Below are 16279 nucleotides of genomic sequence, written 5' to 3' on the forward strand. Positions count from 1 at the left end.
TGGCATAAGATAGAATTTTTTTAACCCAACTTCATTAAAATTCGAAGCAACCATTTTTATTATTATGGAACATTTTCTTACAGCTTTTATGGGGGGGAAGAATTGAATACTAAAAATAAAAACTCTAACATGCACATTGCATCGTGTTTAAAATGTCTGTATAAACTGGGCTTTCTGACACTTGCCTGTGATCTAGCATTAGTCTATAAGGCAGGGAAATCACAAGTTGAGTGTCATCCCTGACTAGTTACATAGGCGAGACTTGACTAAAGACCATGTTCCAAGAAAACAGTATTCCTGTAACACTTACAATTTTATGATTTAGTTTTCAAATAAAAAATGAAAATAAGTATACTTAAGACTTATGACTGTATATTCGAAAGCAAGATACTCTTACCATTTATAAAATACATTAAATATGGTAACCTAAGGATTCTTGTTTATCCCTCAATTGTAGGATAACGACTAGAGGCTCTAAAATTATCATGAAAGGAAAGGATGTTCAAGGCTCAAATGTGACAAGAATGTGGACAGAACCTAGTGGAGATGGGAAGACATCTATACTAGAAAGGTGTGAAGAAACAAGAAACAGATTTTGTTTGAAAATTAGATAATAAAATGTATTTCTATAAATAGTAAGAAACTTGTTTACAAAACTGCTTTGGGAGAATTTTTACATAAGTTTGAATTATATTACTTAATTTGAAATACAGAATTTGAGAACATTTCATTTTTATTAAATATAGACATTTTTCAATAAGAGCTTTAGAATTTGCTCTCATTTTCTTTATATTTGGAATGTACTCTTCTTGGAATTAGGTAGGTATTAAGTATTATGTGTATGAAGTTATCCTAATTCTCTTCAGCTACTTAGAAGTTAAAGTCAAGACAACACCTTTTAAGCACAATATCCTTTAAGGGCAATGATATTTCAGTGTAATTGAAAGAAATAGGAGGGAAATACCTTTGATCCCGCATAAACATGTGCCCCCCAAAATATAGTACTCCTTGATTGTATATTATATATATATATATATATATATATATATATATATATATATATTTAATGATATAATGAAACAGCTCTTTCTCTCTCTCTCTCTCTCTCTCTCTCTCTCTCTCTCTCATGTGTTCATGATAACGTTAGATTGGGCCACTGAAGGTCTTTGTATCTTTGATATGAGGCCAGTCAGTAAACCAGAAGCATCGTGGATTTTTTTATATTTTATTTTTAAATTTAAATTTAAATTAGAAACAAGGTTGCTTCACATGTCAATTCCAGGTCCCTCTTCCTTTCCCTTCTCTCCTCCCGTGCACTCCCATGAACCTCCCCAATATCCCTTCATTTTCCCAGGGAGGTGAGGCCCTCCATGGTGGTTTCCATAGTCTGTCATTTCATCCAGGGCAGGGCCTAGACCCTCCCCCAAGAGTGCAGAGTGAGAGTGCATCTCTCAATGTTGGATGGGAGCCAAAGTCCATTTGTATACAAGGGATAAATACTGATCTACTGCCCAAGGCTCAATAGATTGCCTAGGCCTCCTCACTGACACCCACATTCAGGGGGTCTTTATCAGCCCCATGCTGGATTCCCAGGCATCAGTCTGGGATTCAAGAGCTAACCCTTGTCAGGTCAGCTTTTTCTGTCAGTTAAACCAGCCCAGTCATAACCCCTTTAGACATCAGTCCTCCCTCTTTGTTACTGGCTTTCTTGAGTTCAGTTCAGTGCTTAGCCATGGGAGTCTGCCATCAGCCACTGAATGAAGGTTCTGTTTCCCAGACTCTCTGGCCATGGGATTGTAGGCTGGCACTCCCAAGATCTATGTTTATAATCCATATATGAGAGAGTACATGCCATGTTTCTCCTTTGTGACTGGGTTGCCTTACTCAGGATGGTTTCTTCTAGTGCCATCCATTTGCCTGCAAATTTCAGGAATCCATTGTGGTTTTTTTTTTCTGCATGATAGTACTCCATTGTGTAAATGAACCACATTTTCTCTATCAACTCTTTGGTGAGGGGCAACTGGGTTGCTTCCAAGTTCTGGGTATTACAAATAATGCTGCTATGAACATAGTGGAACACACATCCTTGTTGTATGAATGGGCATCTTTTCCATATATGCCTAACAGTGGAGTTCCTGGGTTTTGTGGTAGGTTTATCTCCATTTTTCTGAGGAATCTCCATAATGCTTTCCAAATTGGCTGTACAAGTTTGCACTCCCACCAGCAGTGGAGGAGTGTTCCCCTTTCACCACAACCTCTCCAGCATAAATTGTCCTTGGTGTTTTTGATTTTAGCCATTCTGACTGGAGTACGATGGTATCTCAGACTTGTGTTGACTTGTATTTCCCAGATGACTAAGGATATTGAGCACTTTCTCAAGTGCCTATCAGCTATTTTATACTCCTCTATTGAGAATTCTCTATTTAGTTCTGCAGCCCAATTTTTTAAGGATACTTTGGTATAAATTTTGGAGTTCAGGCTTCTGTCAGATGTGGGGTTAGTCAATATCTATTCCCATTCTGTGGGCTGGCTTTTTGTCATGCTAACTGTATCCTTTGCCTTACAGAAGCTTCTCAGTTTCAGGAGGTCACATTTATTAATTGTTGATCTCACTGTCTGTGATACTGGTGTTATGTTCAGGAAGCTGTCTCCTGCACCAATTCATTCAAGGGTACCACCCACTATCTCTTCTAAGAGGTTCAGTGTGGTTGGATTTATGTTGAGGTCTTTGATCCATTTGGACTTAAGTGTTGTGACTGGTGATAGATTTGGATCTATCCACAGTTTTCTACATGCAAGCATCCAGTTATGCCAGTACCATTTGTTAAAGATGCCTTCTTTATATTTTTATCTTCTTTGTAAAGATCAGATGTTCACATATGTGTGGTTTAATATCAGGGTGTTCAAATCGATTCCACTGGTCTACCTGTATATTTTTGTGCCAATACCAAACTGTTTTCAGGACTACAGCTCTATAATAGAGCTTGAGGTCAGGGATGGTGATGCCTCCAGATGTTGCTTTGTTAAGTATGGTTGTTTTGGCTATCCTGGGTCTTTTGTTTTTCCATACAAAATTGATTATTGTTCTCTCAAGGTCTGTGAGGAATTGTGCTGGTATTTTAATGGGGATTAGATTGAATCTGTAGATTGCTTTTGGCAGGATTGCCATTTTTACTACATTGACCCTACCTATCCAAGAGCATGGGAGATCTTTGCATTTCCTGAGGACTTATTTAATTTCTTTCTTTAAAGACGCAAAGTTCTTGTGATACAGGTCTTTCACTCATTTTGTTAGCATTACCCCAAGGTATTTTATGTTGTTTGTGGCAATTGTAAAGAATGATGTTTCTCTAATTTGTTTCTCAGTCCTTTTATCATCTCTATATAGTAGGGCTACTGATTTTCTACAGTTGGTCTTGTAGTCTGCCACTTTGCTGAAGGTGTTAATCAGCTGTAAGTGTTTCCTGGTAGAGTTCTTTGTGTCATTTATGTAAACTATCATAACATCTGCAAATAGTGAAATTTTGACCTCTTCCTTTCCAATTTGTAGCCCCTTGACCTCTTTTTTGGCATATGGCTCAGCTAGAACTTCAAGTACAATATTGAAAAGGTTTGGAGACAGTGGATACCCTTGCCTTGTTCCTGATTTTAAAGGAATTGCGGTGAGTTTCTGTCCATTTATTTTGTTGTTGGCTGTTGGTTTGCTGTATGCCGCTTTTATTATGTTTAGGTATGTTCCTGTTATCCCAGATATCTCCAAGACATTTATCTTGAAAGGGTATGGGTATTATCAAAGGCTTTTTCTGCATTGAGTGAGATAATCATGTGATTTTTGTTTTTCAGCTTGATTATATGGTGGATTACATTGATGGATTTTGTATGTTGAACCATCCCTGAATTCTTGGGATGAAACCTACTTGATCATGGTGAATGATTGTTTTCATGTGTTCTTGAATCCAATTTACCAGTATTTTATTGAGTATTTTTGCATCAATGTTCATGAGGGATATTGGTCTGAAGTTCTCTTTCTTAGTTGTATCTTTGTGTAGCGTGGGGATCAAGGTTATTGAAGCCTCATAGAAAGTGTTTGGCAAAGACCCTTTTGCTTCTATTGTGTGGAATACTTTGAGAAGAATTGGTATAAGCTGTTCTTTGAATTTCTGGTAGAATTCTGCACTGAGGCCATCTGAACCTGGGCTTTTTTTTTTGGTTGGGAGACTTTTCATGACTGTTTCTAATTCCATAGCTGTTATAGGTCTATTTAAATTGCTTATCACTTCTTGATTTAACTTTGCTAAGTGATAGCTATCCAGGAAGTCGTCCATTTCCTTGAAATTTTTGAGTTTTGTGGAGTACATTTTTTCAAAGTATGACATGATAATTCCCTCAATTTCCTCAGAGTCCGTTGTTATGTCCCCCTTTCATTTCTAATTTTGTTAATTTACATGTTCACACTCTGCCATTTGGTAAGTATGGACAAATGTTTGTCTATCATGTTGATTTTCTTAAAGAGCCAATTCTTTGTTGCCTTGATTCTTTGTATTGTTTTCCTAGTCTCTATTTACTGATTTCAGCCCTCAGATTGATTATTTCCTGGCATGTATTCCTCCTGGGGGAGTTTTCTTCTTTGTGTTCTATAGCTTTCAGCTGTGCTGTTAATTCTCTAGTATAACTATTCTCCAGTTTCTTCATCTGGGCACTTAGTGCTATGAAATTTCCCCGTAGCACTGCTTTCAAAGTGTCCCATAGGTTTGGGTATGTTGTGTCTCCATTCTCATTGAATTCTAGGAAGTCTTTAATTTCTTTTTTATTTCTTCTTTGACCTAGGAATGGTACAGTTGAGCATTATTCAATTTCCATGAGTTTGTAGGTTTTCTGCAACTTGTGTTGTTGTTGAATTCTAATTTTAAAGCATGGTGGTCTGATAAGATGCATGGTGTTATTCCAATTTTTTGTAGCTCTTGAGGTTTGATATGTTGCCAAGTGTGTGGTCGATTTTTGAGAAGGTTCCATGTGGTGGTGAGAAGAAGGTATATTCTTTTTTATGTGGATGTAATGTTCTATAGCTTTCTGTTAATATCAATTGGGTCATTACTTCTATTAGACCCTTTGCTTCTTTGTTGAGTTTCTGTCTGGTATTCCTGTATAGTGGTGACAGTAGGCCTCTATTATTTTCATGGTGTTGTTTTTAAGGTCATTCTCATCTGCTTTATTTGCATTGGAATGTTGGAGTCTTGCTGGTATGGAATCTCTAGAATCTGGAGGTATGTTTTTCTGTTGCTGAGTGAGTTTTTAAATTGTCTCTTTCCCATCTCTTCCTCTAATGGGTGCAGAAAGAGCCCCTTACTGGTCTGGTGGTTAGAGGACCAGAGTTCCCTTTCAGTGGGTGCAAGCACGTCCAATACTCTGGTAGTTCTTCTCTTCCTGGTCCTAGTTTTGGTTCAGTGGGTGGAAGAGAAGACCTGGGACCTGGGGTGTGTGGCTCCCACCAGTATGGGAAGCTCTGTGGCAGTCCCCAGGCAATCCCTAGGCACTGAAATGCAGGCCTGGGTGCAGGGCCTGTTTTACCTGGTACGTCTGGACCCGCTTGCCCCCTAGTCTTGTTCGTGAAAGAGAAGACCTGGGATCTGAGGTGCTTGGCTCCCTCCAGGATGGCAGGATTGAGGGCTCTGTGGAGTCCCCAGGCACTGGAAAGCATGCTGGGATGCAGGGCCTTGTTTACCTTGATCAGCTGGTTTCCTGGTGTTTTTGGTGGAAGAGAAGACCTGGGAAATGGGGTGCTTGGCTCACACTGGGATGGAAAGCTCTGTGGCAGTCCCAAGGCAATCCCCACGTACGGGAATCACATCGTGTTTTTTTACATTAGACTAGAACCTAGAAATCCCCATTGATCATATCCAAGACATAAACATTGCGACGTAATTCACAGGTGGGTACATTTAGCCTCTTAATGGGCTGCTGCTATTAATATACTTGTTATTAGGTATTTGAATTCAGGTCCTCATGATTATATTGCAAACACTCTTATCTACTAAACTGTAGCCCCAGACTAGTCCCTAGTTTTTATTTGGAAAAAATATATTGCCATTAACCAATAATTTCTAAATAAGAATGGATTATTTACAGTATCGATGTGATTACACACCAGTAATTTACATTTCCTACTTTTTTCCCTTTCCAAAATTTTTTGTCTTTATTCCCATGCACCATTTAATTTTACATGAAAAAATTTATGGTTGTATATATTCAAGAGTTACAAAGTAAGGCTGTAACACAGCAAGGTAGAATACAATAATTAAGTCAAGCTACTTAATGCACTCATTACTTGAAACACATATTGTTTTGTGGTGAAGATGTTTGTCACTGATGGTTTTAGATGTACTGAAATTCACTATTAACAACACTTTGGTTAATTCTGAGCAATATCTAAAAACAGAAAAAAAAACAGAGCAGGAAGACGGGAGGAAAGGATAGTGAAAGGAAAAAGAAAAGCAGACATGAGAGGAAGGGAGAGAAGAGGAGAAGAGAGGAGAGGAGAGGAGACTTCTACTCCTATATAAGCAACCAATGGAAATATGTATGCAAATTCTGCCTATCTAGGCAATCAATGGAAATGTGTATGCAAATGCTGCCTACAGGTAAACAATCATAGATTAAAGTCTAAATAACCTTGAAAACAATCTTTATCAAAATAAAAAACTACAAGATCAACTCAAGAAAATCAGTAGCCCTACCATATACAGATGATAAAAGGGCTGAAAAAGAAATCAGAGAAACATCAACCTTTACAATTGCCACAAACAACATAAAATGCTAACCAAATGAGTGAAAGACCTGTATCACAAGAACTTTGAGTATGCCTCAAAAGCAATCTACAGATTCAATGCAATCCCCATTAAAATCCCAGCACAATTCTTCACAGACCTTGAAAGAACAATAATCAATTTTGCATGGAAAAGAAAAAGACCCAGGAAAGCCAAAACAACCCTGTTCAACAAGGCAACATCAGGAAGTATCACCATCCATGACCTCAAGCACTATTATAGAGCTATAGTCCTGAAAACAGCTTGGTATTGGCATAAAAATAGACAAGTAGCCCAATGGAAGCAAATTGAAAACCTGGATATTAACCCACACAAGTATGAACATCTGATCTTTGACAAAGAAGCTAAAAATATACAATGGAATAAAGAAAGCATCTTCAACAAATGGTGCTGGCATAACTGGAGGCTGGCATGTCGAAGAATGCGGATCAATCCATGTTTATCATCATGCACAAAACTTAAGTCCAAATGGATCAAAGACCTCAACATAAATTCAGCCACACTAAACCTCTTAGAAGAGAAAGTGGGTGGTACCCTTGAACGAACTGGTACAGGAGACAGCTTCCTGAACATATCACCAGTAGCACAGACAGTGAGATCAACAATTAATAAATGGGCCCTACTGAAACTGAGAAGAGGATGCTGGAGAGGATTCGGGGAAAGGGTGACACTCCTCCATTGCTGCTGGGAGTGCCAACTGGTTCAGCCACTTTGGAAATCAGTATGGAGATTCCTCAGAAAAGTGGGAATAAACCTACCAAAAGACCCAGCAACTCCACTCTTAGGCATATATCCAAAAGATGCCCATTCATACAACAAGGATGTCTGTTCCACTATGTTCATAGCAGCATTATTTGTAATAGCCAGAACTTGGAAGCAACCTAGATGTCCCTGAACTAAAGAGTGGATAGAGAAAATGCGGTACATTTACACAATGGAGTACTATTCAGCAGAAAAAAAAACAATGGAATCCTGAGATTTGCAGGCAAATGGATGACACCAGAAGAAACCATCCTGGGTGAGGTAACCCAGTCACAAAAAGAGAAACATGGCATGTACTCTGTCATATATGGATTTTAGACATAGATCTGGGGAGTGCCAGCCTACAATCCCATGGCCAGAGAGTCTGGGAAACAGAAACTTCATTCAGTGCCTGATGGAAGAAGAGGCAGACTCCCTTGGTTAAGTACTGAGCTGAACTCAAGAAAGCCAGTAACAGAGAGGGAGGACTGATGATCAAAGGGATTAAGACTGGGCTGGTTTAACCCCCAGAAACAGCTGACCTGACAAAGGTTAACTCTTGAATCCCAGGCATCAGCCTGAGAATCCAGCATGGGACTGATCAAGACCCCCTGAATGTGGGTGTCAGTGAGGGGGCCTAGGTAATCTATTGAGCCTTGGGCAGCAGATCAGTACTCATCCGGAGTATACACAAGGATTTGGACTCCCATCCAACAATGTGAGATGCACTCTCACCCTGAACTCTTGGGAGAGGGTCTAGGCCCTGCTCTATATGAAATGACAGACTATGGACACCCCCATGGAGGGCCTGACCCTCCCTGGGGAAATGAAGGGATAATGAGGGGGTTCGGGGGAAGACACGGGAGGAGGGGAGGGAAAGGAAGTGGGACATGGAACTGACTTGTGAAACAAGCTTGTTTCTTATCTAAATTTAAACTGAAAAATGAATTTAAAAAAGAAAAAACTAATAATAAACTGTTATAATCATATAATATTCAACATATAGCCATGAAAATGAAGGATAACACTCATAGCAATACTGGAGAAGCTAACTGTGATTTAGATGCTAACATAAAAGATCAGCCTGTCTGTACCTGCTTTCAAGAGATGCAGCACTAAAGTAATGATTTGACAAATGAACTTGTAACAGGTAAAACAATAAAGGTAAGCAGGCCAAGGATTAACTCAATTGGATATGTCGTAGGAGCATGTCTCTCTGATGTATATTAGAAATAATGCATCCAGCCTTAAGTCATGGCTCCCAGCACATTATTGTTGCAAGTTTACCATTAATACTTATATAGGCATCTACAACATAAATTCTGCATTTAAATCTTGTTCAAAATCATATAATTTAATGATGACTTTATGTCAAAATAGTTTAAGTTTATCTTAGTGAAACAAATTAGCAGGTGTCGACCACCCCTAGTAAATCACTTGTGTGATTTATCAATTGTAGCTCATGAAGTCTGGGTTCGCAATACAAAATTTTCCTCATTAGAATTGACAGGAGCTTGAGGTGGTCAAAGCTTTCATATTTATGTTTTCTAAAGAGGATCACATAAATGAAGTGAAGTATTCTTCTCCTTTTTCTTCATTTAATTTTTTCAAGCTAGGCTTCAGTCTCAACATCAGAAAGTACTCCTATTCAGAGGTAAATGACATTTGTAAAACAGTATTTGATAGCTTTTCCATAGCATGAAACAGCCTTCAAGGCATTTTCTGTCTGTCTGCCTTGAGCCATAACTTTCTTTCCTGGGCATCACAAGAAGGTTGATTTCTTCTCTGATGCCTGTAACATCACCGCATTGCTACTTTTCCCAGATTAATCATTACCTCTTTTTACTGTGCTCCTTTGAAAGATAAGTTACAATTTCTTTTAAAGTAGATTGGAACACCTTTTCTGTTTGGATGCCTTTGATGTCTACTAATGGATGTTATTTTTCTGTCAAATTCAGCAAAGCAATTTTAGGAGATACCTATGAATTTTTCATATGACAACAATCTAGAGAGTTACTTTTATAACTTTTATTCTGAAAATTTGGCATATAAAGAGAAAAAATTCACTTTGATCTCTTTCTTTATATTAGGGTATTAATGAAACCAAGAATGAAAGTTTAAAGTTTCTATATTAGTTGATTCATTTTTACCTGTTACAAAGATGATGATTTGAATATACAAGTGTAAAGGACTAGAATGACAGACTTACAGTAATTATATACATAATACTCAGTCATTTCTAAGAAGCAGGACATAAGGCAAAATTTATTGCCAAATTGAAAGTTTTTAATTATTTAGCATTGCTAATTTTTATTTTCTCTTCCTTTTTTTCTTTGTCAAGTCAGGGATTCTCTGTGTACCCCTGACTGCCCTGGAATGAACTTCCTAGACCAGGCTGGCCTTTAGCTCAGAGATCTGCCTGCATTATCCTCCAAAGTGCTGGGATAAAAGGCTTGTGCCACCATTGCCTACATGTAAATATAAGTGTCTGTGCATATATATTTAATATATATAGTACATTTTATTTTTTCTGCATGTATGTGTGTGTAAGAGTGCTGAATTCCCTGTAACTGGAGTTACAGATGGTTGTATACCACCACACACCACCATGTAGGTGTTAAGATTTAACCTGGAGCCTCTGAAAAGAGCAGCCATTGCTCATAACCACTGGAACAAATTTTCAGCTCTAGAATTGCCCTATTTTTATGATAAATATATCAAGGTTCATGGATACCAACATTTTTCCAAGAAATCTTCCTAAATACCCACAGTTTAGTTTCTTCATATGAGAGTCTCTCTCTCTCTCTCTCTCTCTCTCTCTCTCTCTCTGTGGTGTGTGTGTGTGTGTGTGTGTGTGTGTGTGTGTGCATACAGTGTATGTATCTGTATTTACATGTGGAGAACAGAGGCTGTAGATGAATAGAATACACACACTCACATTTTTCCTTGAAACTATATTTCTCATTAATGAGACTCAAACTCGCTAGGCTAGGCTATGCTGGCAGTGAACCCTAGATATATGTACTTCAACCTTCCCAGCTCTGAGACTATAAGCAGTAGTCATCTACATTTTATCTTCTTACGTGAACTCTGGGGCCAGGGATCCATTCCCTAGTGTTTGTAAGGCAAACATTTTCCCATCTCATCTATATTTCCAATCCTATAATTTGAATTTCAAGTAAAATGTTACAGCAAGTTTAAACTGCTCCAGTCAGTCTACAACATACTATTGTTATGGTCTTATTATCCAGTATTACATACATCATAGTATCTGTAAAGGACAAAAATTGTCTTGTTTATTCATCTGCTGTTTGGATTATTCTATAACCCCTGATTCTGAAATATTTTGGAATGCCCATTCTCCAACTTCTCAGCTTCCACTCTCCTGCCTTATGAACTTCAATTTTTTATTACAACTCCACTGGCACTGCTGCACTAGAGTTATAAGAACCTCCAGTCTTCTAAGCTAAAACTCATTTTTTTCAAAACAACCATAGGGACTCTTCAGTAGAGGTCTGTAATATGATTGTAACATTTCCTCCCTCAGACTCTACTTACAAAGTATTTTTGGTTTTCTCACCCATTTGTTGACTGAAACCGTCTCTGCTTTGTCTCATTCTGAGAATTTAGTTGCTGAATTCCTTGCCTATTACTACTTGAGTGTTAAATGCTAGCAACCTATGAACCTTAATTGCTCCTGCTGCCTTCCTCCCTAAGTGCCTTATAGAAACTTGATCAAGTATAAGTAGGTAGAATTATGACTTTTGTATTTCAAAGCACAGGAGATGTTCCAACTTCAAAATGGAAATATTATTTTTCTAAATAAATAATATATATATATAATGTGGTTACTTAAGTGAGATGTCCCCATATCATACTTAGACATGAAAATAATTTGTTTCCATTAGTGGCATTTTATAAGTTTAGGATGTATGTCCTTGCAGAAGGAAATATGTTACTAGTTGCAGAATCTGGGATATCAAAAGCCATTTACACTGTGCTACTTCTGCTTCCTAAGATGTGAACAGTCTACTGCCACTCAAACTACATGCTATCACCATTTTCCCCTTGGAAACATGAGCTAATTCAAACGTTTATACTATAAATTGCAATGTTCATAATTATCCCAGCAATAGAAAAATAACTAAGATAGAAGCTAGTACTAAGAAGGCTACTGCTGTCAAGACTCAGATATTATTATTATTATTATTTTCAATGTAGAAGAATTTGAAGCTTCGGGAACAGAAAAGTCGCTAAACTTTGTAAATTGCTCATAATGAACTATTCAAGTTAAGATCCTAATAGGTATTATGTTTTATTTAATTTTTTAAATTTTACATATCAACCCAGTTCCCTGTGCCTCCCTTTCTCCCACCCCTTTACTCCCCCACTCTACTCCCATTCACCCTTCTCCCATGGAGAAATCAAGTATTGCATACCAAGTTGAGGCAGCTCCAAGCCCCTCCCCACTCTATCAAGGTTGGGCAATGTATTGTAACATAGGGTATAGGTTCCAAAAAGTCAGTTCATGCACCTAGGATAAGGCCTGGTACCACTTCCACCAACGGCCACCAACAGATCAAGCTAATAACTGCCACCCACATTCAGAGGGCCTATTTCAGTTCCATGATCAGTCCAGAGTCCATATGAACTCTCACTAATTCTGGTCACATGTCTCTGTGGTTTTCCCATCTTGATCTAGACACCCCTTGCTCTTATGATCCCTCCTTTCTCATTTCAAATGAACTCCAGGAGCTCAGCCCAGTGCTCAGCAGTGGATCACTGTGTCTGTTACCATCAGTTACTGGATGTAAGTTCTATGATGCCAATTAGAATATTCACTAATCTATTTATTTGTGGAAGGCCTGTTCAGACACCTTCTCAACTATTGCTAGGAGTCTTAGCTGGGATCATCCTTGTGGATTACTGGGAATTTCCCTAGCACCAGGCTTCTCCCTAAACCCACAATGGCTCCCTTTATCAAGATATATCTTTCACTCCTCTACCTCTCTGTCCATCCCCAACCTCAGGTAGGCATTATTGAGAGCAATATAAACTGTGGAGTTACAGCTCAAGAATTTTCAGAGAGGTGATTACTAGCAATTAGGCTAGACCTGTTTTCATGGATAGCAAAGAATATGACTGCTTTCTGCCCACATACTGAGAACTTGCCTGAGGCTGAACTTAAAAGCAGTGGACTAATTTATTTGGTAAAGGAAATTTCAAAGCATCTTAATATTGACTTTACCCTGTGGTTATTAGTAATAACTCTCATTTGGCTTTATAATGAAAAAGATCAGAAACGCAGAAAGAAATACAAAAGGAACAGTTAGAATATAGACAATATAGGACCTTCCTATTATGCTAGATGAATACTTATAACATAAATAAAACTTTCTTCTTTATTAGAGCTGTGCAAATTAGTTCATATGTTTCCCTTATAAGTCACATGAGAAACAAAACACATTTATTTAGGTTCCTTCATCATTTTATTATAGGATATAACTCAATACCGCATTACTATATATTTCTTTATTCTATATTAACCTGAATTTCCCAAAATTCAGTTTTCCTGAATTTGACTTCTTAAAAATAGAGCAATTCTTTACATTGAATGACCTTTTCACCTTTTTGGTATTTCTTCATCATTATACTTTTTGCCAGAGTACCACAAATTAGTATAACATTTTATTAGTAATTATACCATCATTCATTTGTCTTCATTGCACAGATTGATTGTTGTTGCTTGGTGTTTTGAATTTTGGCATTTTACATTGCTTTTTTATTTATATTTTTGTGTATTGGAGAGATTCATTGATACGATATTCATTTTCAATTTGGAATTTAATTCAGGACTTCAGGATTTAGAACTCTTTAAATTATCATAATGAAATCATGCTCATTAACACAGACCTGTTATCTCCGCTCTTGGGATATGGAAGCAGGAGAATCAGGAGTTCAAGTTTGTCTTTGACAAATAGAGACTAATGTCATATTGAGCTAACTATTTTTGAAGTTTCAGAAAATAAAATTATAATTAGCACCCACAACCATTTTATTGATAAATTATATGTTTCAAGATTTAAAACCCATGCTTGCAATATATTGTATGGAAAATGTCAGGCAATTATCTGAATGTGCTAGTAGCTGGCCTTTCATAATGGGCCAAATTTTAAAAATTAAAACATGGTAGTCCCCATGGAGAGTAATTTTTTGCAGTTCTTATGCTTGACACATTTGTTCTTACATGTATGTTCTATAGTAGCTGTACCTATTAAATAATCCATTTAATAAAATTATGGTTCCTTTATTTTGAGGCTTTTATATTCATATGAATTGAATAAGAATTAACATGTGGGCATTTATGTGAATAGTAGAAATTTGTGACATATTTGAACAGACAGTGAAGTCCAAACTGATATGTCAGACTAAAAAGTGAGCTGACTACTAGAGCAGTTCTTAATTTCTCCCAAGGAGAGGGTCTAGATTTAAATTGTATTTTGTATAAAATTAATCAAATATTTTAACTGGTAAAGATTAATTATAATCTATCAGAGTCATAAAAATGTGTGTAAATATTTGTGATTATAAAAATATCCTTTTTATTTTGGTTTTGCTTTTGCTTTTATGATGTAGGGGCTCCCTGTATAGCTTTAAAGCCTGTACTGGAACTAGCTCTTGTAGACCTTGTTAGTCTGGAATTCAGAGATCTGCCTGCCTCTGCCTCCCAAGTGCTGGCATTAAAGACATGTGCCATCACCACCCATCTATAAAACTATTCTTATTGAAAATTTTTCTCTAATATGGAATTTTCAAAATTATAAATAATGCAACATATTTTTAAAGTTTTTATGCCAAATCTTTATTAAGAATATGTATCATTTTATAAAAATATTCATCATATATAAATATAATTATTCTTTTCTCTCTCCAATCAATTTTTTATTTTTTTTTCTCAAAAAGTTTTCTTTTTTTAGTTTTTTGTTTTTGCTTTTTTTAATATTAAAATATTTTATTTTTAAATTTAAATTCAAATTAGAAACAAGGTTTCTTCAGATGTCAAACTCACGTCCCTCTCCCTTTCCCTCCCCTCCTCCCACCCACTCCCACCCCCCCACCCACTACCCCCTCCTTTCCTCAGGGAGGGTGAGTTCTTCCATGGGGGTGTCCATAGTCTGTCATTTCATCCAGGACAGGGCCTAGAACCTCCCCCAAGAGTCCAGGGTGAGAATGCATCTCTCATTGTGGGACGGGCACCCAATGTCCATTTGTATGCCAGGAATAAATATTGGTCAACTACCAAAGGCCCCATAGATTGCCTAGGCCTCCTCACTGACACCCCTATTCAGGGGGTCTTGATCAAGCCCATGCTGGATTCCCGAGGCATCAGCCTGAGATTCAAGAGTTAACCCTTGTCATGTCAGCTGTTTCTGGGGATTAAACCAGCCCAGTCTTAATCCCTTTGGTCATCAAAAACGTTTTCTGATTTATTTATTTTATTTTTATGTGTATATATATCTTGCTGTATGTAGGTATGCCACCTGAATGCCTAGCACCTGCAGAGTTCAGAAAAGTGTGTCACGTCCTGGAACTTGAGTGCTGGACAGTTGTATGTCATCATGTGGATGCTGAGGAACAAACTTGAATCCTTCAAAGGAACAGCAGATGTTTTATGATTTCTCTCATAACTGCCTATTGGTCACTCAGTGTGAAAGTCTAGAAAGAGGAAGCCTTTGAAGATGTGATTATGTCACAAATGTTTGCCATGCCAAGACAAATATGAAGTACAGATGGCTAAAAGAAGACAGAAGCATCACTGTTGTCATATTTCTTCTTAATTCAGATCAAACATGTGGCAATACTTCGATCTGGAAGAAACAACAGTAACTTAATGCTAGACATCCCAAAAACCCAGGAGGACACCCAGTGTTTTTGATTAATTAGTGAGTTTAACAATCTTCGGTGTAGCTGCGATAATCATATGATATATCTTCCATTTTTAAAAATATAGAATTTCAGGATCTTTATCTTTTGAAGTAAATTTTGTCCTACACTGTGTGTTCAAAAATTATAAACATAAAAATAGCTCCACTCTATTTTCATAGGAATAATATATCAAAGTTAACATCTACTGCCAAGAAATCAGAGTCATATAATCAGCACACTGAATAGTACTACTTACATGTAGTGATTTTTGCTTATATTAACAAGTAGTATTAAGAGCAGTGCTGTTTGTGAATCACACAAATATATAATTGATTTTTTCTAGATGCTAAGTACTTTTTGTTTTGAAATGACATGACTAAGCCAATAAGGTCTTATGGTACAGAGGACTAGATAGATAATTTTAAAAGGTGTTATCAGAAAAAGCAAGTAAACATTGGAGTTAGATGACTTGCTACTTAAATTCTCTGTCTATCCTTTCCATGAAATGCTTGCCATGTGCTCTGGTAAACCAAGATCATTCAAAGAAATTGCTGATGCTTCTCATATTTCTCATAGCTGTATGCATTTCTTTTCCTTTACCCATATCCAGAGAAGATATTTCTCATTTCTCCTACTCTCATACCAACCCTTTGTCAATATTATTATTTTTTATTTAATTTAGAAATAAACTTGTTTTACATGTCTATCTCAGTTCCCTCTCCCTCCACTGATCCTCCCCCATCCCATCCTCTTTCTGCTCCCCAGGGAGGTTGAGGCCTTCCATGGGG

This window comes from Mesocricetus auratus, unplaced genomic scaffold, assembly GCF_017639785.1.
Source record: "Mesocricetus auratus isolate SY011 unplaced genomic scaffold, BCM_Maur_2.0 Super-Scaffold_100026, whole genome shotgun sequence".
In the NCBI taxonomy this organism is placed as follows: domain Eukaryota; kingdom Metazoa; phylum Chordata; class Mammalia; order Rodentia; family Cricetidae; genus Mesocricetus; species Mesocricetus auratus.